Genomic DNA, 27131 nt, shown 5'->3' with positions numbered 1-27131 from the left:
AGGTCTGATCGCTCGAGAACTCAGGGTAAGTCGGCGCTGTGGTGAGTAACGGCCGATCCTAGGCCGAATCCTGACAGCTGAGAGGCAGCGATACAAACTACTGTGCTACTATACTGGAACTTATAACTCCACAACAGCTGATGAGCTCTGTCCTTTGACCCCCAGAATTTGTTGATTTGACCAGAACTCTCATACATTTGCAGCAACTCTTTTAAAAATTATTGATGCGGCTTGATCAAGAGCCTGTGGTACTTTATCATGTGCTTAGGATACTTCTGCTTTATATTTTATAAAAGTCAGGTACTTCAGCTTTGTAGATTATCATTTTTTTTCTCAAATTAATAAACATTTGAAGAGATGTTAATAAGCACTTGCTGCCATCCAAGAATATTGCTATAGACAAAAAATTTAATTCATGTCAAATAAACCACTATGGAGAATAGGCTCAATTAATACTGTATAATATTTATTGCTATACGTAATATTTCTTACTATACTAAAAGTAAATAAAATAAGGCATAAAGTAAAAAAAATGTATATTGAAATCACAGATGTATAGTTTAAGACTTTAGGTAGTTATAAACAGCAGCGGCTCCTACCCTATTACCTAATGGGGGCTGCGTCTGCTGCTGGTCTGGCCATGGCCGGCCGGGTACCAGCGCCTGCGCAATGAATCTGGCAGGCACCGGGACCAGCGCATGAGCGGTGGTGGCGCTGCGCATGTGCATAACTTCGGCTTCTAGGGACTGCATTTTTTGTAGCCCTGAGAAGCAGTGTAGGGTTGCCCAAAAGGCAGAGCAGCGCTTCCACTGCTTCCGGACTGGCAGTCCCAGTGGTAGGGGACAGTCCTTTGCATGACTGGCAGGTGGTGCTTTTAATGGGAAGCCACCACCAGTCACAGTGTAGCCAGTAGTCATGGGCAAAGTGATACACTGATACCTCATAGTCAGGCCACATGACTCAGTTCAGTGGAGTGCTCAGTGGAAGGCTCTTTGGAATGAAGACTGTACACTGCAGTGCATGAGTGCAGAGACAGCAGCAAGTACTGGGACTAGGGAAGGACCTGACTCCCAGAAGGGTGTCACCCGGAGCGCAGACGCCCAATTACAGTGTGGCTGAGCACAGTGAGTGCACGTTCCTGGGGCAGACTGACTGTGACTGACTGAGAGAGACTAGAGAGGCAGCTGTCTCGACACATCAAACTTTGAGTGACTCGAATCATTTGAATATCTAAATGATTTCAGTCATTGTGTCTAGACATTTACTCACTAGCCATCTCTAATAGCCAGTGCAGTCACAGACTGCAACTGGATCACTGAAGTATCTGATTGTACTGAGGGTGCTGGAGCCACTGGTTATAAATGCAAAGGTGATAGCAGATAAGAGCTAAAGCTAGCGGTATGAAACTATCAGGGCTGAACCATCCCCACAAGTAACAAATCAGTGTACTATACTCATCTCACAAGAAAATGATTACAGAAAATATTCAACAGAGACTATAGTGTTCCCTGCTCCTAGACAGCAGTAATATTGATGAATAATCCAAAATGATAGTCATGCGGTGGCCACACTCCCTAAGGGAGGCCAGAACGGCCGATACACATAGAAGGACATCATTTACACCAATACTAAGAATACCAATAACACCAAGCCTCCTTGCCAACCCGGCTGAGTAGAGCACGCAGGAACCTCTGGGGCCCCTCAATCCTCTGGACCGTGAAATCTCATGAGATCACTGTACTGGGAGTTTTGGCCATTCTGGAAGACACTGTGGTGACCACACTGGTGAGCGCCCAACCTGTTCTAACCGGAATATTGTCCAGATCCAGAATAGGGATGGCCATCGTTGTGGCTACCATTGATGGCAAAATAGCAAGTGGTCATCGATGGCTACTAACTATGCAATGGATGACCATTGATGTTTTCACCAACCAATGGTTATCTCTGTTTTTTGACTGACTGGCCCCTGGGGGCAGGGCTTCACAAGTGACGGGGGGCAGTGCTATGTTCTGTGTCCATTGTAAAAAAAAACCATTTGCTTATGCTTAAACGAGGGAGGGAAACCATCTGGTTCTCCCCCATCCATGGCAAATGCATTCAACATCGGCCATAAATCATCAATGCTTATGAATCATCGAGGGTCGATGGCCAGCCCTAATCTAGAGACAGCAGGATGAAGACAAGAACAGCCAGGATGTACGACAGGTAAAGCCTCACCAGAACTTTTAACTTTGAACTCTTATTGGCTTTAATAGTCAGGGGTGAGGGATGCCCACCTCCTGGCTTGTCATCTATTACCCAATTCAGTCCCATCAACATTGAGCAACCCCTCTCACTTCACCACCCACACTGGATATCTCCCTATTACTCACCCACATTATGTGTACATCCCACCATTTAATACCCTACTTAACCCTCCCCTCCTATTTCACCCTTCATTTACCCATTGTAACCTCCCCAGAGCACTGTGACTCAATAAAGGGAATTTTATTATAACACCTGTTTTGCCTTCTCTTTACCAATTAGTCACCTTGCAAACCATATAGGTTCCATTTACACTCACTGTAGACCTGTACTAGTCATAGCATCAACCCACAAGACTGAGGTGCAGACTATCTGATATATAAATATATATAGTCGTTGTTACCTTATTGAAAAAAGAGAGTAAGGGACCTCTCCATCAGGATCTGCTGCCACCCCTACACTGAGCGCTTGGTGCAACCTCTCTCTCTACAGTATGCGGTGGACACTGTTTGCAGGTATCTTATACACTGGCTCATCTTATCAGCAGCAAGGTGGGAAAGACCCATTCAACTGTAAAAAAAAATAGGTATCCATGCTGGACTTGAATTCTTTGACCTTGGAGATTTTCACTGACGCGCTTCGTCTATCTTTATATATTTTCTATATAGACAATTATGAAAATGGAAAATATCTGGGAATAGAGCTTTTCTGATTGTGCCTATTCCATTGTACCTGAGATAAATAATTTTATTTAAAGTAGTGTGATATTTAAGAGGTAGCATATGAGACACGAAGAAGTAAAAAATGATTCACATATTGTATATTTAATATTGATACTGAGTTTGGCTGCTAGGCAACAAGACTCAATATCTTAAAACACTGTTAACTGTGTTAACTGGTAGTTAAAGTGTGCTGGATAATGATTATCTTATATGTAGTTATACTGAGAGCTGAAAAAAAATTATGTTATGCAATTAGACATTTTAGCAGAAAGCAGCAAATAATGTGCATGATAAACTATAAGTTAAAATCATGTGAAAAAGACTCATTATTTACCTAATACAAGTAAGAAGCATCACAGTCAGGTATGAGAATAAATGAGACTCACTTATTTGTGATGTGTGTCCAAGTTAAGTGGTTGCAACGAGTTGTGTTCTATTACATCTTCATTCCATTCATTCCATTACTTACACTAACTGTGTATGAAATTGTATAGAGGCAGAGAACCACTGATAACAGCTCACCAGTGACTTAGTTACATTAGTATTCAAAAACCTTTAAAAAGGGAGAGATGTCAATAATGATACTTACTAATAATTAAATATATCCAGTTGTACAATTATTTATTTTTATTCTGTATAACATACTAAGAAGTAGATCTACTATTGAAGTTTACAACTTTAAAGAGGTTAATGTATGTGATGTATGTACAGTAATGTTGCATAAACTTGCTGAACAGTTTATTCCATCCCTAAACAATTCACTACTGAGCACATGTTCAAAAAATAAGTTATTCCTAGTGGGCTTGGGGTCTACGGTTTGGAATTTTTGGGAAGTTGGTAATGGTTTGTTGATGGTTTACAGTTTTGTGAGCTTGTGTTTGGCTTGTGTAATGTTATTTGGGAGAAGGAATTAACAGTTTGTTTGAACTGTCTTACCTGGACCAATAGCATAATTTAGGGAAGTTTTTCCAAAAGTTATATATATTAAAGGGGAGTCTGGGAGTTGGTGCCTGTCAGGAACCGTATGGGAAAAAGCCAGAGAGTTTGGGTGGCTAGGGAACAAGCAGGTGAGGGACAGTGCTAGGTCTCCCTATTGTGGCCAAACCCAGGTTTGGCTAGACCTGCCCAGAGGAGCAGAGTCTAACTCACTCGGTGGTCTTCACCAGTGACCCCTCCAGTTAGGATATGTGTTTTGCTGCACCAAGTGAGCAGGTCACGGCCCTCTGTGCAGGTACCTGGGAGTGGCAGGAAGACCGGAACTATATTAGAATGAATTAGCACTGGGAACGCTAACAATGTAATAACACTAGAGGCCAGCATGAAAACTAAATAGCTAGGACACAAAGAATCAGCTAGGACTGAATACTTGAACACAGGAGACTGGCGTATAAGCTGAATACTTGATCACAGGAGATCAGCGTGAACTGAATAATTGAACACAGGAGATCAGCAAATTAACTGAATACTTGAGCACAGGAGATCCAGGTGCTGACTTGTGCAGAGAAACACAGAGAAATGTGGATACAGGCATGTACTGGGAATTACTAGAGATCCAGCTGAGAGCTAACTAGTAATTAGCATGAATGCTGACACCACAGGAATACAGGGAGGCAGTTAGAGAGCTGAGCAGCACACTAAAAGACAACACAGGGATTTACAAGAAACACTGGGTTTTATTCAGAGGCGGCCATACGGTCTACGCCCACACGGCCGCCTCGATGTTTGTCTAGTGCGCATGCGCACGAGGGAGCCGGCTCCTTTGTGTGCATGCGTGAGATCAGCTACGACCGACAGCGCCGGTCGTAGCGGGTCTCTTTTCCAAAGGGGGCGAGCTGTCGATGTTGATTGACAGCTCGCCCCGTTTGGAAGGCGGGCCGGGGGGGTGGGAGCCCAAACGGAGGTGTTCCCATGGGAACGCCTGCCATTTGGGGGAGGCCCCACTGACATCACTAGTGAGATGTCAGTGGAGAGCTTCCGGGTCTGACAGAGCCAGAAGCTCTCCGGGGCTTACGACAAGTGAGACCCTACCCTAGGGTCTCGTCGTAAGCCCCGATGGTTGCGATGGTCAATGACCATCGCGACCATCACCTTAGCGGTCATCAGAGCTGTGGGTGTTAACCCACAGCCTAATGACCGAAACAGAGGAGGCCGGTCAGGATGCAAGTGGACGCCCAGTTTCTGAGCGACCGCTTGCATCTTCCGACCGCCTCTGAATGAGGGCCACTGTGTCAAGATTCTGCCTGGGATCGGCTTCCCTTCACTAGTGTGAGCAGTGAGATGTCAGGTGCAGCAGTAAGTGACTTACTGAGTATTCTCCCTGGGGCCCGGGTGACTGTCACACAATTCTCCATATCAGAGTTCCTGCAGCGATGGTCATGGGTGCAGCCATCTTGGCTGAATCATCTGATAGATTCTTATCCAGTGGTAGCTGTGTCAGTTCTCAGCTGACTTGCTCATCCAATGGACAGCTACCTGGGGGTATAAACAGGACTCCAGGTGAACAGGTAATTGCCTGATCAACTTTGGTATTCCCAGATGGTTGCTTTATCCAGGCTTCACATGCAATCTTCCAGAGACTCCTCCCAGTGGTATATCCAGTATATGCTCTGTACATCTCCTATGTACTGAGGGCCTAATTCAGACCCGCTCGCGAGCGCTGAGCGCCGCAAGCAGGTCGATGGTGAACTAGTGCGCATGCGCACGACGGAGGGAGCTCCGTTGTGCGCATGCGCGAGACCCGCATAGCGAAAGCCAAGCTGTCGCAATGGGTCTCACACCAAAGGGGGCGTGCTGTCGATGGTGAGGACAGCACGCCCCCTTTGGTGGGTGTGCCGGGGGGCGTGGCTGCCCAGACGGAGGCATTCCCATGGGAATGCCTACCGTCTGGGGCCGGCCCCACTGACATCACTAGTGATGTCAGTGGGAGTGCTTTTGGCTCTGATAGAGCCAAAAGCACTCCTGGGCTTGCGGCAGCAAGACCCTACCACAAGGGTCTTGTCACAAGCCCGATGGTCGCGATGGTCCAGACCATCGCGACCATCTTTTTGGCCGCTCGCATAAGCTGTGGGTGGTCACCCACAGCTATGCGAGCGGCCAGGAGGCCGCTCCAATTTTAGGTAGGAGGGCCCTGATTCAGGGCCTAATTCAGACCCGCTCGCGAGTGCTGAGCGCTCGCAAGCAGGTCGATGGTGCCCTAATGCGCATGCGCACGATGGAGGGAGCTCCGTCTTTCGCATACGCGAGACTCACATTGCGACAACCAAGCTGTCGCTATGGATCTCGCACCAAAGGGGGTGTGCTGTCGATGGTGAGTGACAGCACGCCCCCTTTGGTGGGCGTGCCGGGGGCGTTGCTGCCCAGACGGAGGCGTTCCCATGGGAACGCCTACCATCTGGGTCTGGCCCCATTGACATCACTAGTAAGCACTCCCACTGACATCACTGGTGATGTCAGTAGAAGTGCTTTTGGCTCTGATAGAGTAAGTCCATAGTATGCTGGGTCCCAGTAGACTTTTTGGAGAAACCTGTAGAAGACTTATGCGAAAGCTCAGAGCTAGAAACGTTACCAACTAAAGTGTTAGTAGGCAGACTCATAGGAGCAAATCTTTCAAATACAGCTGTATTGAAAGCATCCATATCTTGAAAGCATCCATATCTTGAAGGATTGGATCCATGGATTCTATGAGTGCGTTACCCCATTTTCACGCCTCACTTCTGAAACTTGAAAGAAGAAATTTAACGATGTTTGAAGAAGTGACACCACATGTTGGAACAGTTCTCATAAGGGCTTCCACCTGTCCAAACAAAGCATGTCATATTTCCATCAAATAAAATTAATGTTAGAGCATCAGATGAGATCCGGGTGGATGAATCACCTTCAGCAGTAGAAATGGAAATACCTTGAGATTCCACAGACTGGTGAACAGAAAACATAACTAAAACTAATTGATGTTCTTTACTTAAATCAACAGATGAGACCGACAGAAAACCAGAGGAACTGGAGTCGAATAAACTCGAAAAAGCCCTTGACCGTCTAGGTAGAGTCAAATTAGTGTTATGCAACCCATCTGTGACAGATGGGTTGTATAACACTAATTTGACTCTACCTGGCCAGGGCTTCTCGGCATGGTAGTCATCGGGTATTACCTGTGAGGACCTTATGGTGGGGGGTCTCTGGCAGCGGTGCTGATGTTTGGCGAGGGGCATTGGCTGCACGTGGTTCTGTGTGGGCACATTGTCACTAGGCCTGGTGAGGTCTGGCTGTGTTTCCGTTCCATTCGCATGGGTGCCGCCATCTTGCCTGCGGCCATGTGATTCCGGCTGTCCAATCCTGGTAGATCATGTGCTCATTCCAGCCAGTCACAGCACGGCACTGAGTATTTAGGAAGGTCCAGAGCCTTCCTTCCTTTGCCAGTGCAACATGTTTCTCAGCTGTGGCTGAGAGAGAGTACCTGTGACTTACCTGCCTGCCTGTCTGTTACGCTACTAGCCTGAACCTTGCCTGCTCCAACCTGCTGGACTTACCCTGCACCCTCCACATACCTTTCACCTGCCTGAGTACCTGAACCTGCTGTTCCCTGCACCTTGCCTCCCTTCACTCCCAGCTGGACTTCATTACCTCAGCCTGCATTTGTTACAGCTCATCATTCCTGCATTCAGTTACAGCTCATCATATCTGCATTCTGTTACAGCTCACCATATTTGTTTACTGGACTGTTCCTCCCTGTCACTATGTGGACATTTCCCAATAACCCCCACTACAGTTATCAAGTGCACTTTAGTGCTATACCTGGACTTTTTATTTGCCATTCCCATGTCTTCTAAGTCACTTATTAAAAACTCCACTTTATCATTTAAGTCTGCTTCTGTGTCTGCTCCTATCACCACCCCAGGTCCACAACAAATTCAGAACCTCACACCATCGTTCTAAAGGAAGATATGCTCAGAAAATGATTCATTGTTGGGCGAGGAGTACACTAATTCGAACAAACCATCCACATCAATAATCTTGATCCCAAGACTCTCTGCCTTCTTCCGTTCGAATTCATCACCATCACGGCTCGTGATGAGATAGTTGGTTTCCTTGCTAATATTTTCAGTAACTTTGCCCCCAATGCACTCTATTAATGACTTGAGTTCTTTTTTTCTCATGAGTCCCCGAGACCCCAATGATCACAAATGTCATACCTTCAATGTAATTATCAACTCCCTGGGGAGTCTGCTTGACATCAAGAGCTTGTGAAGCACATTTGAGAGTAGAAAAAGAAGAGTTTCCAACTGGGATGGACAGGTCATTTGAACATCCTCCTAAAGTATAACACTTGGAATTGCACTTGGGACCCCCTCCTGGGGTATAACACCTGAAGACCCCTCCTGGGGTAAAATACTTGGATACCCCTCCTGGGGTACAACACCAGAAAACCCCTTTGGGTGACAAACTTGAGAGCCCCTACTGGGGTACAGAACTTGAAAGCCCCTAGGGTGTCAGACTTGAAATTCCCTTTTGGGGTATGACACTTGAAATCCCCTCCTGGGCAATGACACTTGTAACTCCCTCCTGGGGAATGAAACTCGAAACTGAGACCTCCTCTTGGGGTGTGAAACTTGAAATCCCTCCTGGGGTATGAAACTCGAAACAGAGACCCCCTCTTGGGGTATGAAACTTGAAATGAAAACCCCTCCTGGGGCAATCAACTCGAAATGGAGACCCCCGCTTTGTGTGTCACACTGAAAACGGAGACCCTTCTTGGGGTGTGAAACTCTAAATGAATACCCCCTCCTGGGGCATGAAACTCAAAACAGAGACCCCCTCTTGGGGTGTGAAACTGAAAATGAAAACCCCCTCCTGAGGTGAGGAACTTGAGACCCCCTCCTGGGGTGAAAAACTTGAAACTCCCTCTTGGGGTGAGAAACTTGAGACCCTCTCCTGGGGTGAGAAACTAGAAACCCCCTCCTGGGGTGAGAAACTTGAAATCACCTCTTGGGGTGAGAAACATGAAACCCCCTCCTGGGGTGAGAAACTTGAAACCCTCTCCTGGGGTGTGAAACTAGAAACCCCCCCCGGGGTGAGAAACTTGAGACCTCTCCTGGGGTACGAGACTTGAAACCCCCTCATGGAGTATGGGACTTGAAATCCCCTCCTGGGGAGAGAGATTTGAAACAGAAGAGCTTAAATCTGGAAGTTCAGATTGTTCTTCAGAGATGACCAGCTGGAGTTTTCCAGTAGAACAGGAAATGTCCAGACTGAGACCGGCAGAGGCAATATCCAGGCTGTGACTGCTAGAAATGAAATCCGGGCTGTGACCGGCAGAGGCAAAATCCGGGCTGTGACCAGTAGAAACGGAATCCGGGCTGTGACCGTTATTATTATTACATTTTATTTATAGGGTGCCCAAGTGGTCAGCAGCGCCATACATACAGTAAATGGTACACAGAACATTACATTACAATACAGTGACCAAAGTATAAACAGAACACAAGTAACAATTAGCAACACAATTCTCCATACACAATACAGCTGGGAAGGTGAAGGATGACATGGAAGTGCTAGAGAAGAGGGCTGTGAGACAGTGGGGAGGAGGACCCTGCTCCTAGGAGCTTACAATCTATGGGGCAGAAATTGGTAGAAACGGAAGAAATGGTAGAAACGGAATCCGGGCTGTGACTGGTAGAAATGGAATGAGAAGTGTACCTGACTTTAGGAGGTTGAAATATTCTCACAAAAATTTCCTAGACGAGGGTAGCAGCATCTTGAAACAGGAACTTGGCTGCCTGATCACTGCTGGCCACAGTGATTGGAACACAGCAAGAGAGAGGCCACGGCCCAATCGAAAACTTTAACTTTCTTTTGCTTAGTGGACATCACCTCCTCATCTGTAACTGAAGAAATGGAAACCACTGATGGCTGATGGGAAGATCCAAAAGCACAGACGTTGGGAGTCTCACACTTGCCACCACTTCTCGGTGGGCACAGAGTACAGTCTTTAATTAAGTGATCGTCATAACCACAATATAAACACAGATGTAGTTCCCGGTGCCTCTGACGTTCAACCTCAGTAAGTTTAGGGCGCAGGAAACTTTGATGCCTTACTTTAGTTTGCTTGGAAGATATGTTAGTCAAGTCAGGAGTAGCACTAGAAAGCTTGGAAATAACTTGAAAAATTTTGGGACAGAGACTTTGTAGTTGTTCTAGAAGCCAGTAGAAACTCATGAAAAACCGCTCCACCCTGGAACCCAGTGGCTTGCATGTTGTTGGCTGTTCAAACTGTCATCAACCATATCGGAAAAAGCCAGGGGGTTGTGGTGGCTAGGGAACAAGCAGGTGAGGAACAGTGCTAGGTCTCCCTATTGCGGCCAAACCCAGGTTTGGATAGACCTGCCCAGAGGAGCGGAGTCTAACTCACTTGATGGTCTTCACCAGTGACCCCTCCAGTTGGGATATGGGTTTCGCTGCACCAAGTCTGCAGGTCGCGGACCTTTGTACAGGTACCTGGGAGTGGCAGGAAGACCGGAACTATATTAGAATGATTTAGCACTGGGAACCCTAAGAATGTAATAACACTAGAGGCCAGCATGAAAACTAAATAGCTAGGACACAAAGGATCAGTTAGGACTGAATACTTGAACACAGGAGACCAGCGTGAACTGAATTCTTGAACACAGGAGATCGGAGTATGAACTGAATACTTCAACACAGGCGTACAATACTTGTACCCGGCATGGAGGTGAGTAGCGGCCTATCCCAGGCCGCATCCTGACAGTACCCCCTCCTTTCAGGGTGGCCTCCGGACACAAAGAAGTGCACTAGAAAAACTTTAAAAACTTGAGACACCAGAATAACTGTTAAAAAAACTAGAAAAATTTTTTTTAAACTTTTGAGACATCAAAACTGAGAAAACTTCTTAAATCTTGATTGAGCCTTCAGATATCCTCTCAACTTTCGTATCCAAGAAAATTACTTTTGTCCTCAGAGCAAGTGGACCACTCACCCTCACTGCAAACGGAACTTTTCTCACCTAGGAAATCCAATGTAACACCAGTATGAGGATCTTCTTCTAGACATGAAGTACATAAAGACTTGGTACATGGAACTGTACATTTACCAATGGAGACCTAGCGAGTGAGTAATATACTTGCTCATGTCTGGCTGCCAGTGGCGGGCTGGGCTGGGGGGCAGGGTGCCATGTGCCCTCCGGGCCGCAGCGTCATGTGGGCCGCGGGCTGCGGGCAGTCTGTGTCACTGTGACACAGACTGCACCGCGTGTGTAGCGCTGACCGGAACGAGTTCGGTCAGCGCTACACAGCACAAACACACAGCCGCCGGAGCCGGCAGCTGTGTGTTTGCTGTAATAAGCAGCCGCTGAGAGTCTGTCAGACTCTCATCGGCTGCCGCTGCTCCCACTGCGGGAGCCATCTTCCGGCTCCCGCAGTGGGTAATGGGAGAGAAGTCGTCATGACGACGTCTCTCCCATAATGCAAAGCGGCCAGAGGAGCCGGTGGAAGCGTCGGGACCAGGAGCGGGAGTTTCAGGTAAGTGTTTTTTTTTTTTTTTTTTTTAATTAAGTCTCTCTCTACTGGGGGGGGACTACTGGGGGCACTACCAGGGCGGGATTACTATGGGGGCACTACCAGGGGGGGATTACTACTGGGGGCACTACCAGGGGGGTGGATTACTACTGGGGGCACTATAAGGGGGGGGGAATACTACTACTGGGGGCACTACAAGGGGGGGACTACTACTACTGGGGGGACTACAAGGGGGCACTACTACTACTGGGGGCACTACAAGGGGGGGCTACTACTGGGGGCACTACAAGGGGAGGGGACTACTACTAGGGGCACTGCATAGGGGGAGGGGACTACTACTAGGGGCACTACATAGGGGGAGGTGACTACCACTGGGGGCACTGTGAGGGACCACTGCTGGGGGCTCTATATAAAGGGCAATACTGGGGGTACTGCATAGGGGGGAGACTACAACTGGGGACTCTATTTAAGGGACATTGCATAAGGGTTACCACTATTGGGGGCACTGCATGGGGGGGTGGACTGCTACTGGGGGCACTGCATAGGGGGTACCACTATTGGGGGCACTATATAAGGGGCTTACTACTGGGGGCACAAGGGGCACGGAACAGGGGAGACCACTACTGGGGGCACTATATAAGGGGCTTACTACTGGGGGCACAAGGGGAACTGCATAGGGGGGATCACTACTGGGGGCACTACTGGAGGCCTGCATAAGGGTGTTATCTCCTGTGACACACGGGAGCACTGCATATGGGCACTACGACAGGGGGCTGCCCCTAATCTTTATTTTTACCTTACATTAATCCCATATGGACCTGCCTCCTCCCTGAAACACTTGAGGGGGGGCTGCGCCGTAGCACGCACGTTCTCCGGGACCCTGGCTACACGCTACTCCTCTGCCAGGGCCGCCTGCATGCATTTGCCCCCCAGGCTAAAAGTTGCCAGCCAGCCCCTGCTGGCTGCGGCATGTGTTTGTGATCAGGGAGGACAGAAACCACCCATGAAACAGTAGGGCAAAAAGTCGCTTAATCTTGATTTTCAATATGAATACAGACCGTGAAAGCGAGGCCTCATGATTCTTCTGGCTTTTTGAGTTATCAGCAGGAGTTGTCAGAAAACAGATCGATGAGTTCTTTTGTTCATATTATTTTCTTACAGCTCCGAGCATCCATTAAATTGTGACAAAAATGTTATTGCTAAATACAAGTCCCTTTTGGTTTATATATTAGTTTAAGTCATTATTCATGGTGGTTAGTATGTTATAATTTGTACTTGCCATAGACAAATAGCAAATTATACAAATGTCCTAAAGGTGCCTACACACTTGGCGATGTGCTCACGATCCGACATTGTGTCTGATTTCCCCTTGAACTCTCCCCAGCAGCTCCCTGGCAGTCGTTTGCATGATTTGGTGTTAAAAACTGTTCAATGTGACAAACGATTTATCGTGCCTCCTAACTATTCCATCGTGACTGAGATTGTCAGATCTGCCCTACAGCATGGCAGATCTGAAGATGCGATGAACGACATGCGGGGACGCGCATCGGCATGGTGATCGTGAGTGGGCACTCACGATTTGGGCAAATTTTACACGATTTGTCGTCACGATGCATTAGAATCGGGCAAATCGTGTAAAATGTCGCTAAGTGTTTAGGCACCTTATGTGTATATGCTTTTCACATCAGTTTGCATGTATACCTTACTGTACTTGGCCTACATTGCAATGGCCCCATTCTGCCCATCAGGTCTTATTATTTGTGCCCCATCAGTTACTATTTATTGAAGATAACACATTTTCTAATCAAAGTCAGTAGCCTTGTCATGATGGCCGTTTTCGTACCCCAAGGCCAAAAGAATCGATATTATGGACTTAGGCCCTCATTCAGAGCCGCTCGTAAGTGGTCGTACGCTCGTAGTCATCCGATGTTGTTAAACCACGCATGCGTCAGTGTAACAGTGCGCATGTGCGTACGGCTGATTGCGATAATTTTTTCAGTCGTTTGTCGAATAGCGAACAGGAAGTGACATGTCAAATGTGATTGACAGAACAGTCCATTTTGGGGCGGTGACGGGGGTGGAGATGGGAAAACGCAGACGTGTCGAGGCGTTTTTTGGGCATACATAAATTATCTGTTGCGAACAGCCAATGTGAACGGAACAAGTGTTACGTCACTGTCTGATCCACTTTCCATTAAAACTGCTCGCTCAGCTTGTGGTCTGGTATTCTCTACCGCAATGACGATGGTCTCTTCGTTCTTCCCGAGGCTCATCGATGGTTTTCCGAATTATCAATTGAGGCCTCAAAAACAATCAGTTTTGAATTGCAAAAATGCTTGTACGGTGTTTAGCCAATAGCCTTTTTTTAGTAGCAAAAAAACGTACGCAGGTGAACTACTCAGCTGCTAATTTCTGGGTTAGACATTCAATTAGCTTACAAATTTGTTTTACGTTTGCGTGTTTTTGCCAAATTTGTTTTCTTTTTTGTTTAGGGCAACAATATTGTACGCATGTTTGTTGTTTTTCTTAATTTTTTAGGGGCCAAGAAAACAATCGTCCTTTTGTTTTTTGCTAAGTGTTAATTAAAACTCATAAATTGTTTTTAACTCTTGTTTTTAAAAAAAAAAAAATAATGTTTCGTTTTCCGTTGTATTGTTTGTAATGTTGTTTGCGGGATTACCTTTTAACCAGTTTTTGAATAAATTAACAATAGAATTGTGCAGATTTTCAACTTTATTATATTTTTTGTTGGTTTTTTTTTTTTAAATTTTGGGGAAATAAAAAAAACTTGATAACGTAAAAACAAATAACAAATGAATTTAGAAACACACAAACAAAATAAGTGGCATTTGAAATCCACAAACAAACACAATTAATAAAAAATTCACAAGAAAGGAGAGGGAGGTTTTGGCCATTAAGGAATATGGGGCAAAAAATGAGAAGGATTGTGGGAAAATTAGCCAGTGCTGTCATCGCCTTTTGGCCCGTTTGGCCAGGGTAGGGAGGGAGCCTGAACGGGTCCGGGATGTCCTTCTGCTGGCCTGGCCAGAGGCAGATGTTGTGGCCTCTGGACTAGGCATAGGGCTAGGCACATTTGGAGGGATGGCTGTTGTTGTGCCAGAGGTGGAGGGTCCTGATGTTCCGGCAGGAAGGGAGGCCGGCTCCAACATGTGCTGGCGAACGAGCTGCTCCAGGGCATTTGCTATTCGCACGTTGGCCCCAGTATTTTCCACCAGGGCCTTAGCAATGGTCACGTTGGCCGCAGCACTTTGCTCCAGGGGATCCGCCATCCAAAGCAGATTGGCGTCCATCCTCAGCAGAATCTCGGTCTGCTGATCCGTTTTAATATTGAGATCAGTGAGGAGGCCCACTGCCTGCGAGGGGGAATGCCCTGGACTGTCTGCCACATGGTCCCCAGCTGGATCTACTGCTTCCTCCCCTGCAGAGCCAGCAGAAATTCTGCGGCCAAAGCTCCCCTCTGGAGCAGACTCATCCGCCTGTGTCTCTGTGAGAAAAAAGAGAAAAGAGTAACATTATAATCTCGATATTGTCCCAAACACATTTCTGAGTTGTTAACATTACAACATTTACCTGGGGCAACATGAGGAGCCGCAAAGTCTGGCATGTCGGTAATCCATGTTCGACACGCCAAACACCTCCTCATCCTGCACACACCCCTGGGCCATCTCCTCCAAATCTGTGAGCTCCAGTGACACAGGGGTGGGACCCCCACCTGTCCCCCCTGCATGCCTAGCCCTATCAGCCAGTTTTTGCTTAAGACGATATTTGAAGTCGCTCCATCTGTGGGGTAAAAAGTTGGCATTATTCCGGCAGTATTTGGACCTGTAAACACTTTTTACTCAAATGTAGTTTTTACGTACCGGCGTTTGACCTCCCGGGTTGAACGTTCAAAATCACCCACCCTATTGACACCACTGGCTATGTCATCCCACATTTTCCATTTCTGGCTTGCACTCATATTCCTTGCTGCCTGTGGCAGGTTGTCATTGCACATTTGCACCAAAACCTCCATCTCCTTGCTTGTGAATTGTGGCTGCCTTTTTTTTTTGGTTTAGTTGGCCTACTAGGCCCAGCAGCCTCTTCCATGGCATCCTCAACACCTTTTTTGAAAATGGGATTAAAATTTATAATGTAAAATGTTCCCAAAATTATTGTTAAACAGAATCCTTTTTCCCAAAAAAGAGAAATACTTACCTGGCGCCTCTTGGCCAGTGCTTTGCTGCTCTGTAGTCATTTTGGACTTTCAGGTCTCACTACAGCAGACCGATTTGGCTTTTCAGTGACGTTTTTATACATGCGTCAGCATTATTCGGCCGCATCATTGACTGTGTGCTCCTATTGTCCGTCCTTAATTTCAGCGGGAAAATAAAGACTATTTATGGCTTGGTGTGACTGGAGTCGATGTGGCATGTTGTTTGTTGGAGGATTGACGTTGGAGTGGTTTTGAGGCTTACTGAGTAGAAGGAGGACATTTTCGGAGCGATATTTTGTTTTTTTTCTAGCTTCTTTCTTTTCCATTGATTATTTTTTTATTGTTTGGCTATTTTTTGGTGATTTTTGAGTAAGTATTGTAAAAAACCACCGTAAAAAATAATAGTAAATAGTTTACAAATGTTTTTAATATTTTTTTTTGGTTTACAGTTAGTTTGGCATTGTCCCAGTGAAGTTTTTGAACTTTGGGATATTTATCTGTTTTTGGTAAGTGTTTTTGTTTTCATGAATTTACAAATTAGATATGTTGTTCTTAGCATATGTTTCGCAAAGTAATGTTGTTTTTTTTCTGGGAACAATCATGTCTTACCACTAAATGTAGCGTACTATTTTGCGAACTAATGTGTCTTGATTTAACTGTAAAAGTAGCGTACTATTTTGCGAACTAATGTGTCTTGATTTAACTGTAAAAGTAGTGTACTATTTTGTGAACTAATGTGTCTTGATTTAACTGTAAAAGTAGCGTACTATTTTGCGAACTAATGTGTCTTGATTTAACTGTAAAAGTAGTGTACTATTTTGCGAACTAATGTGTCTTGATTTAAGTGTAAAAGTAGCGTACTATTTTGCGAACTAATGTGTCTTGATTTAACTGTAAAAGTAGCGTACTATTTTGCAAACTAATGTGTCTTGATTTAAATGTAAAAGTAGCGTACTATTTTGCGAACTAATGTGTCTTGATTTAACTGTAAAAGTAGCGTACTATTTTGCGAACTAATGTGTCTTGATTTAACTGTAAAAGTAGCGTACTATTTTGTGAACTAATGTGTCTTGATTTAACTGTAAAAGTAGCGTACTATTTTGCGAACTAATGTGTCTTGATTTAACTGTAAAAGTAGCGTACTATTTTGCGAACTAATGTTTTTTTAAATTTTCAGTGTAAAATCATGTCTTAACACTAAATGTAGTGTACTATTTTCTGAACTAATGTGTGCTCCCTTCTTTATTTTTTCATGAAAACAATTTGTTTACAATCATATTTTATTTAATGAATCTTAAACATATTTTCTACTTTTGAAATGTAGGGTGTTCTGCACATGACACGTCCCAGGCCTGTAAGCATCTTTGGATTTCTGAGAAAAGATAAGTATATTTTTTGTTACACATTTGTCTAAAACAATAACTACCTGGCTTACCATTTCAGGTTGATGTTGGTCGTATTATATTGGCCATGGTTCCAGAACCCGACCAACCTCAACTTCGTCCCAGGCGTAGGCCTCGTAGGCATGCAAGGCCCCAGATATATAGAACAGGTGTCACCCTTTTTGGAATGCAAGATGATGAGGTGTTATGGCGTTACCGTCTGCCGCCCCAAATCATCATAGACACTCTCTCATTAATAGAGAGTGATCTTGAACGGCAAATTGACAGTCCTACAGCAATACCACCACTTACTCAATTAATGTTGGTGTTACATTTTTGTGCCTCAGGATCCTTTCAAACCACTGTGGTAATAGTTGCGGGAATATCCCAATCCTCCTTTTCAAGGATCCTGAGGGTAGTGATGGAGGCCCTTTTTAAACACCTCCATCATTTTATTAAAATGCCATTGGATATGGGTACCCTTAATGTGGTGAAGGTGAATTTTTACCAAATAGCTGGCTTCCCACACATCATAGGGGTTGTGGATGGCACTCACATACCACTTCAGCCTCCAGCAAGGCTGGAGGCTATTTTTAGGAACTGAAAGCACTTTCATTCACTGAATGTAATGGTGGCATGTGATGCCTCCCTCCAGATCCTGTCCCTGAATGCCAAATTCCCCGGCAGTGCACATGATTCCTTCGTCATCTGGCAATCAGGGATTTGGCACAAATTAAACAACCTACAAGCTGGTAATGCATGGCTTCGGGGTAAGTTGAAACCTTCTGTTGAAACCAATGCAAAGCTTGTTACACAATGGTTCTGATGTTTGTTTTTATATTTTCACAGGAGACAGTGGTTACCCTTGCACGCCCTGGCTGCTCACTTCTTATTTGGTTCCCACACCAGGGCCACAAAGTGAGTATAATGCCGCACTTACAGCCACCAGGCAGGTGGTGGAGCGCTGTATCAGCTTTTTAAAAGGCCAATTCAGATGCCTCCACCGCTCTGGTGGCGAGCTCATGTATTTGCCAGATATGGTTTTGAAAATTGTGGTCCTGTGTGGGATATTTTACAACATCGCCATAAGGAGTGGTGTCCCAATGCAGCCAGAGGATGCCTTGCCTGAGGATGGCAACCCCGAGGTTGGTCGGAGGTCAATATGTGGGGGGCCATACGCGATGATGTGGTGGCCAGATTTTTTTAGGTAATTATTTAAAAAAATTAAGTTAATTGACACAATGTAGACATGTAAGATTTTAATGGCCAATTTTTATTTGTGTTTTATATTTTTTTGTCTTTTATTCCATAAAATTAACCTAAGAAATGATGCCTACTACCTGATCCAAAAAATTTACTTTATGTGGCCACATTGGATATAACTTCTGGAACAATGATTTCTTTGCCTCATTTGTGGATTCATGTTGTCATGCTACTTCTTCAAACAGTTCTTGATTGTTGTTGTTATTTTGTTCTTTTTGGTGTTGGTTGTATTTTTGAGTGTGTTTTCACTGTGTGAATTGATTGTGACAATTCACTTTGTGTTTATTATTTGTGTGCATTAAATTTTTGTTTAACGTTAAACAAACATTTCCTTGGTAAATTACAAGCAAGTGTAACCTGGTCCAAGAAAGGCAAACTTGCTTAATGGCTAATCCTGTAATGTGTTAAATTGTAAAGTATTTTACCCTGCTTTGTGGCTAAAAACAAACACCAAAGATATTATGGTGAATCAGTTTGTTTTCTAATCTAGGCCTAAGCAGGTTTGATTTAATTTTTACATTACCCACAAAAAATTTTTAACAAAAATTGCTGTTAATTCTACAAACCTATTGGTATTGTTAGGTGTTTAATGTGCCAGCTTACATACTTACTTGAGCTTTCTACAATCTAATTTACATTACTTAAAAAATCATGCTACAATAGTCGACTTATGTAAGGTTCAACAATCTAATATTTACAGACAAGGAATGAGACTTTAATAAATCAAAATATATTTTATTTTTTTAACATTTTTTTTGCGATAAAAAAAAAAATTAGTGGCGCTGGAGCGCCAACAAATGATCCAGGACCACTAGCATGCCTACTACACGGCCCCTCAAGCTCTGCAAGCTGGAAAACAGTTCTTGGAAAAATGTGTGGATTACTAAAATAACACCTTAATTTATATGTTACCAAACAACTTAAAAATCAGACTATACTTAAAAAAAAGAGAAAAAAAAACCAACACCAAAGTAATGCCAAATGCAAAGATTGTATAAAAAAAATTAAATAAATAATAATAACATGAAAAAACCACAAAAAAGGGAGAACTACGCAAAAATACTACATTTGTTGGTAACGTAAACAAGAAAGACACAAGTATGAGTGTTTGGACATGTGTCATATGTGTAAGGGGAAAACATCCTAGACATTGTTTCACAAAGATATATATCCAAAACATTAGAAATACTTAACAAATTTGAAATGCACAGACAAAAGGACAACATCAACCAAAAACAAAATAATGCAAAAGCAACCATAGTTTAAAAGGGAAACATACCGGTCATAATGATGACTGGGCCTGGAGCCCCGACATCGTCCTCCTCAGAGGTGGGCCAGTGCTGCTCGGATGGAGGAGGGGTGATTTGGCTGGAGGTTGAGGGTGAGGAAAAGAGAGGGGTGGGTGGAGGGGAGGGTGATGAAAAGAGAGGGGGGTGGAGGGGAGGGTGAATTTTGAGGGATGGGAATGTGATGAGAGGGAGGGGCATCACGGTCTGCCAGGTCTGGGGTGGAGGGGGAATTTGGGGAAGGTTGGGGAGAGGAGGTTTGGGTGGGAGTGGGGGATAGGGGACGAGCCCGATGTCGTTGACGTCATAGTCTGCGCTCAGCCCCTAAATGATGGATAAAAATTTATCTTATTAAGTATTTAATATTTTTATTAAAAAATTTACACACCCCCCAAAAAAAAAAGCGCTATACGGGAAACATGCACACGCAGGTATGTCCAAAATAAAGAAACAGGGCTAGATGGAAAACATGCACACACAGGTATGCTTACATTTAAAATGTTACAAAAAAATACACTTACTTTCCAGAATTAGCTGACGCAAATTGGCCAAAAGGCGTGGGGATCTGCGGCGTAGATCTGACCATCGTCGTTCGAGCTGCCCGATATTGCGGCGGTAGCCCAACGTACGCAGACGGCGCCGCACCTCCGCATAGGCTTGCCACTTGCGGAGGTTAGTGATGGCGGCCGGATGCTCTGTTATTCTCCGGTCCATCACATCTGTGAGGACCAGGAGTTCGCGGCGACAAAATGCTGCGGCTCTCATGATGGCAATGATTTTTTCAACACAAAACAGTTTTAATAAAGGTCCCAGAAAAAATATGATTGGCTAAAGTACTTTGAAAATTAACAGAAAGCATTCTATTGGTTATTGTATGAGTCATGTGACCTACACCCTCACAAATATAATGTGAGTTATGATAGGCTTGATGCAGTGACATGCATAAGCTAATTTAAATATTATTAATAAAGATGAAAAATCTGCATATAAACAAACGCAAAACAATAGTAGCATTCAAACAAACTTTAAAATGTGAAAAACCATCCCCTTGGTACAAACGTACGTATTCTGCGGAAGGAATGACACACACGAACAAAAATAAAGTTTATTGACATTGTAAAAAAAAACGAATTGCAAAGATGTGAATACCAATTAAGCTAATGAATATACTGATTGCTATTAATCGATTCAAGTATGTTTGCAGAATGAAATAGCAGGCAATCGAAAAATGACAGGCCCACTTCCGGATTTGACTTGTGCGAGCGTTCCCTGTAACCAAAGAGGGGATGGACGGTCGCTATTTTGAACGTTCGCTAGCTAGAGGAGGGGTTGGGAGACTATGGGGCGGAAGGTTAGCTACGAGTGAACATACGAGCGAGCGCTTAAATTTAAATTTTTCCGCTCGTACGGCGGACGAGTGAACGGCCACTTGCGTCCGGGTCTGAATAAGGCCCTTAGATCAAGTGCTTGGGAACAAAATGCAAATGCTGTTAACTAAGTATACTGTGCATGAAGGTATGATGAAGGATAGGAATCTGAGGGGTCTATTTACTAAGCAGTGTTAGGAGACTGAGTGAAAAGTGATAAGAAAGTGATAAGGTACCAGCCAATCAGCTCCCAACTGTCATTTTTCAAACACAGCCTGTGAGGTGACAGTTGGGAGCTGATTGGCTGGCAAGTTATCACTTTCTTATCACTTTTCACTCTGTCTCCTAACACTGTTTAGTAAATAAACCCCTGAGTATTAGTAGCATCCATTCAATTACAGTATGAGAGAAAGTTAAAACTGACAAAGGCAGCTGATTGGTTGCTAAATTACTGTACATCCATACTATAGGCCTGCATCAGTAGAGGACTCAATGCTATCACAGCTGCAAAAATAGAAAATATGCTAATGCCTGCCAAAGTTCAGCCGGCATAAAGACGCCCACCGCTGCCTTCTGATATCTGCCCAATGTTGCACTCCTGTGTAAACATTAGTACCATCGACGCACATCAAGCAGTCACGCAGCATGTACGGAAAGTCAGACTAGCCGCAAACATTGTAAGTTTTATCGCACGCAGAGAGCTCTCATGCTGCTTATGCAAACGCAGGGGCTAATTTATGCACGCCCATGAAACAGCGTTCAAATGGACAGGCAGGCCTGCGTTTTTCTGATCAACCCTGTTACCAACCCCGAACACTGACAAACTGTCACTTACTTTGCAATGGATTCCTCTGTGCGTCCGTAATCGCAGTGTGATCACAGCACATGCGCAGTGTGGCTTATACGCATGTGCGATGGCTGACAATCACTCGATTAGCGTAAATCACAGAATTGTGTCCGAGGCTGAATCAGGCCCTATGTTGCTTGTTGCAATCCATGACCAATTTGGACTAGATAATTATAAAAAACTTTGTACATGACTTTGATTCTTACAATTAAAAACAAATCGCTCATTTGTTGAGGTGCTGAGGGTGATATCTGGGATGACAATTTGCAAACGTTTGTAACTGTCATAGCAATACCATTCAAAATTGTGAGGGATCGGACTAGTGAATTTCTCACCCTTGCCAGCTGTGCAAACGAATCAGTCAACATTGTGATATAATAAAACAAAATGTACTTGAAAGCTTGCGATGACGTTACTTCAAAATGATGGTTGCTATACACAACGCAAGACTCAAACTACTGCAGCACCCTCTCATCCCACCTTACTTCCGGTGACTTATATTTCAAGTTTAAAAGAGAATCTCTGTAGGGGAAAACTTTCCTAAGGTTTTAATGTCAGAATTTTTTGAATTTTATATGTATTGAATTTTTTAGTGGTCTGTTTTTAAACATTTAATTAAACACATAGAACACATATATTGCAGCCAACATATACAATAATTTAGTATCAAAATGCACACGGCATTGTAATTATTCTCAGTATTACATAACTCCTCCACGAAGCGCTGCAATAGGTGCCAAATAAAGTCCACACACATTCCTCCTTTTCCTCCTTTTCTCCTCCTTGTTTAGAGGATCCCACAGTGATTGGGACACATCAAGAGAGAGGCCACGGCTACCATGAGCCGTGGGCTGTTTCTTATGAAGTGACGGCTGCCCTGCAGCCACTGGTAAGGGGTCCTGCAGGCTACCCAATCGCTGCTGGCCACAGTGATCGGGACATAGCGGGAGAGCCTTGTTATAGCCATGGTGTCACGGCGTGGCATGCGCTTGGACCCGGAGTGGAGTCGGATGAGGAATGAGGACTTGTTTGCTGGTACTTGAAGGCAGCCGGCCTCAGGGGAGTATGACTCATGAAGGAGGGGCACGCGACGGGATCAGAACCAGGCTGCGAGACACTGGCGGAACTCAGAGACCCGGGGTAGGCTGGGTATAGCAGGTAGTCGGGATCAGGAGACAGGTAGTAACAGGAGCAAACTGCACCAAGGCTGAGAGGGGAGTCTGCAGAACCACACTGGTAATGACACTTTAAATGAGCAAAGGAGCACAGAGAACTAGCTCACAGCATGCACTGTGATAGACGTTGCACTGGCAACTAAAGAGCCTCTTGGCAGCCCTTTAGTACCCTCAGGCAGTGCAGGATTGGTTGCTAGCCTCCCCAGCCCAGACTGAACCTGATTGGCCAGAAACAACATGTGACCCAAATCCAAGATGGCCGCGCCCAGTGATCACAGTGTGGAAGCGCTGCCAGTCTCAGCCCCTCTCACCTGCCTCCAGATGGAAGCCCTTGGTCTGCGGAGACTCACAGCACCCAGCGCTATTCTCCAGGAACCTGCACCTCTGCTGGAAACACCATGCCACAGCGCCCGTAGCGGTAAGCGCCGCGATCTCAGCAGCCTGTCACCCCTGGTCTTGACAGTACCCCCTCCTTTAGGGGTGGCCTCTGGACACTTCTTGGGTTTACCAGGATTCTCAGAGTGAAACTTAAGCACTAGGCGAGGAGCGTAGACATCCTCAGCTTTCACCCAGCAATTTTCTTCAGGACCGTAACCTTTCCAATCCAGTAGATATTGGAGTTGCCCATAACGAAAACGAGAGTCCAGGACCTGTTTGATCTCGAACTCTACACCCCTCTCAGTCAAGACTTTGGGGGAGCGTGGCAGAGTATTGCGAAAGCGATTCAGGATGAGAGGTTTCAGCAGGGAAATATGAAAAGAATTTGGTATTTTGAGGTAGGACGGAAGTTTTAATTTATAGGCTACTGGATTGATCACTTGAACGATGGGAAAAGGACCGATGAAACGAGGAGCAAATTTCATAGACGGCACTTTAAGGCGAGTGGATAGCCATACTAAGTCACCTGTTTTTAGGTTGGGCACCGCTCTCCTTTTTTTGTCCGCTGTTAATTTATATCGAAGAGAGGCTTTTTGTAAGGAGGAATGGACCTGAGTCCAAATCTGAGAGAATTTCTGTAGGGTGGAGGTCACTGCTGGTACATCGAAGACTGGCAATTCTTGAAACTCTGGTACTCTGGGATACAGTCCAAAAACTACAAAGAATGGGGTTTGCCCCATGGATGAATAATAGGAGCTTTTATGGGCAAATTCGGCCCAGGGTAAGGTGTCCTCCCAGTTGTCTTGTGATGAAGACATGTGAATTCTTAGGAAAGTCTCAAGGTCTTGATTGACCCTCTCTGTAGACCCGTTAGACTGAGGATGGTAAGCTGTTGAAAAATTCAGTTTGATTTGAAAGATAGAACATATAGCTCTCCAAAATCTGGCTACGAACTGTACCCCTCTATCAGAAACAATCTCAGTTGGAAGTCCATGGAGACGGAAGATGTTGTCGACGAATAACTGAGCCAACTCTGGAGCAGACGGCAACTTCTTGAGGGGAACGAAATGAACCATTTTGGAGAAACGATCCACTACTACCCAGATGGTGGTAAACCCATTAGAAACAGGTAGATCCGTTACAAAGTCCATGGAAAGGTGTGTCCAAGGATGGGTTGGTACTGACAGAGGAAGAAGTGTGCCGGCAGGAACCTGTCTGGATGTTTTAGGTTGAGCACACTGTGGACAGGAGGCGATAAAGGCTTCAATTTCCGACTTCATAGCAGGCCACCAGTATGATCGTTGCAGGAATTCCAAGGTCTTGCGTATGCCCGGGTGTCCGGCAAAACGAGAGGTATGAGCCCACTTCAAAAGCTGCTTGCGCATGTCTGAGGCCACAAATGTCTTCCCGGGAGGAGGTTGAATGCAAGTGGTAGTGAATACTCTGAAGTCTAGAACTGGAGTTTCCTTATGACCTTCGGAAGATGTGTCGGAGGAGAGTGATCGAGAGAGAGCATCTGCCTTTTGATTTAGTGAGCCTGGGCGAAAAGTTAAAGTAAAATTGAAACGAGAAAAGAATATTGACCATCGAGCCAGGCCGGAACTCAGGCACTGAATATTTTTTAGGTATAGGAGATTCCGATGATCTGTATAAACAGTGATGGGATACATCGCGCCCTCAAGAAGATAACGCCACTCTTCAAAAGCTAGTTTCACAGCCAATAATTCCTGCTCTCCAATGGGATAATTCTTTTCTGCTTGGGAAAATTTCTTTGAGAAGAAGCCACAGGGATGAAACTTGCTATCCTCAAGTTTCTGGGATAGTACTGCCCCTACCGATTCAGAAGAGGCGTCTACCTCAAGAAAGAATGGGTAGTTAATGTTGGGTTGTCTCAGCACGGGGGCGGAAATGAAGGCTTGCTTTAAGAATTGAAAGGCAGTTTCAGCCTCTGGAGGCCATCGGGATGGATTTGCCCCCTTGCAAGTTAGGGCGGAAATGGGTGCCATGAGAGTGGAAAATCCTTTGATAAACCTTCGATAATAATTTGCGAAGCCCAAAAATCTTTGTACTGCCTTCAAAGAATTCGGACGAGACCAGTCCAATATTGCCTGAACTTTCTGGGGATCCATTTCAAGCCGGCACCTGAAACGATTAACCTAAAAAGGGAACTGAGGGAACTTCAAATACGCATTTTTCAGCTTTGCAGTACGGGTGGTTCTTTCGTAGGTGAGTTAACACCTCCTTGACTTGGGATCGATGTCTGACAATGTTGGAGGAGAATATCAGAATATCGTCGAGGTATACTACCACAGAGATATATAGTAAGTCCCGAAAGATCTCATTCACAAAGTTTTGGAACACAGCAGGAGCGTTACAAAGACCAAAAGGCATTACCAGGTATTCAAAATGCCCGTCTCGAGTATTGAATGCTGTTTTCCATTCGTCCCCGGCTCGTATCCTAATGAGATTGTAGGCCCCTCTTAAATTCAGCTTGGTAAAAATAGTAGCACCTTTTACTCGATCGGAAAGTTCGGTAATGAGGGGAATCGGGTAGCGATTTTTGATGGTTATATCGTTTAAGCCCCTGTAATCGATGCAAGGACGCAGGCCTCCATCCTTCTTAGACACAAAAAAGAATTCCTGCCCCTGCTGGTGAGAAGGATGGTTGAATGAACCCCTTTTGCAGGTTCTCCTGGATGTATGCTGACATGGCTTCAGTCTCGGGTAGGGAGAGTGGGTAAGTACGACCTCGCGGAGGAGTTTTGCCAGGAATCAACTCAATAGGACAGTGCCACTCCCGGTGAGGAGGCATCGGCTCCGGTCTTACAGAAGACATCGGAGAAGGAGCGATACTGGTATGGAATTGGAGTAGTGGTTGCAATGTAACTACCTTTGACGGGTTTGATTTGAGGACGGCAGGATACTTGACAAGTTTCTCCCCAGGACAAGATCTGCATGGTGCCCCAATCAATATTGGGGGAATGCTTGCGTAACCAGGGGTATCCAAGGATGACTTCATGGGAGGCTTTGGGAATTACTAGGAATCGGATAGTTTCAGTGTGGAGAGCTCCGATACGAACTGGCACAGGAAGGGTACATTGAGAGATGATTCCATTGGTAATCTGAGTGCCATCTACAGCAGATAGAGTGATGGTGTGGTCGAGAGAGGAGACAGGAAGCCGGAGCCTCTGGACAAGTTCAGCAGTGATAAAATTTTCAGCGGCCCCTGAATCGAGGAGAGAAAGAACAGTTTTAGAACCAGTGGAGATCTCAAAAGTAATGGAGAGGGTAGATTAATTTTTTGACGGAGATGGAGACATCACTCCTAACCTGGTGTCTCTGGCACAGATTAGGATCGGGAGTTTCCCGGACGACGTGGGCAGACTGCAACCATATGACCGGTCTCCCCGCAGTACATGCATAGATTTTCTCGTCGGCGTCTTTGCCGTTCTTCTACCGTGAGGCGGGCCCGGTTAATCTGCATGGGTTCGTCACCTGCAGGTTCAGATGGAGGGAGGGTTGGAGTAATGGTCGGCTGGAACCTAAAGCGATCTCCCCTAGTTTTCTCACTCTGGCGTTCTCTGTACCGCAAATCCACTTTATTGCAAAGGGAGATAAGCTCATTGAGGGTAGCCGGCGGATCACGAGTGGCGAGGTCATCTTTTATGCGATCTGTCAATCCGTTCCAAAAGGTGGAAGTCAGGGCTTCTTCATTCCATTTTAGTTCCG

This window comes from Taudactylus pleione, unplaced genomic scaffold (genome assembly GCF_031769625.1).
Source record: "Taudactylus pleione unplaced genomic scaffold, aTauple2 ptg000082l, whole genome shotgun sequence".
Classification (NCBI taxonomy): Eukaryota; Metazoa; Chordata; class Amphibia; order Anura; family Myobatrachidae; genus Taudactylus; species Taudactylus pleione.
Note: the sequence above shows the minus strand (reverse complement) of the source record.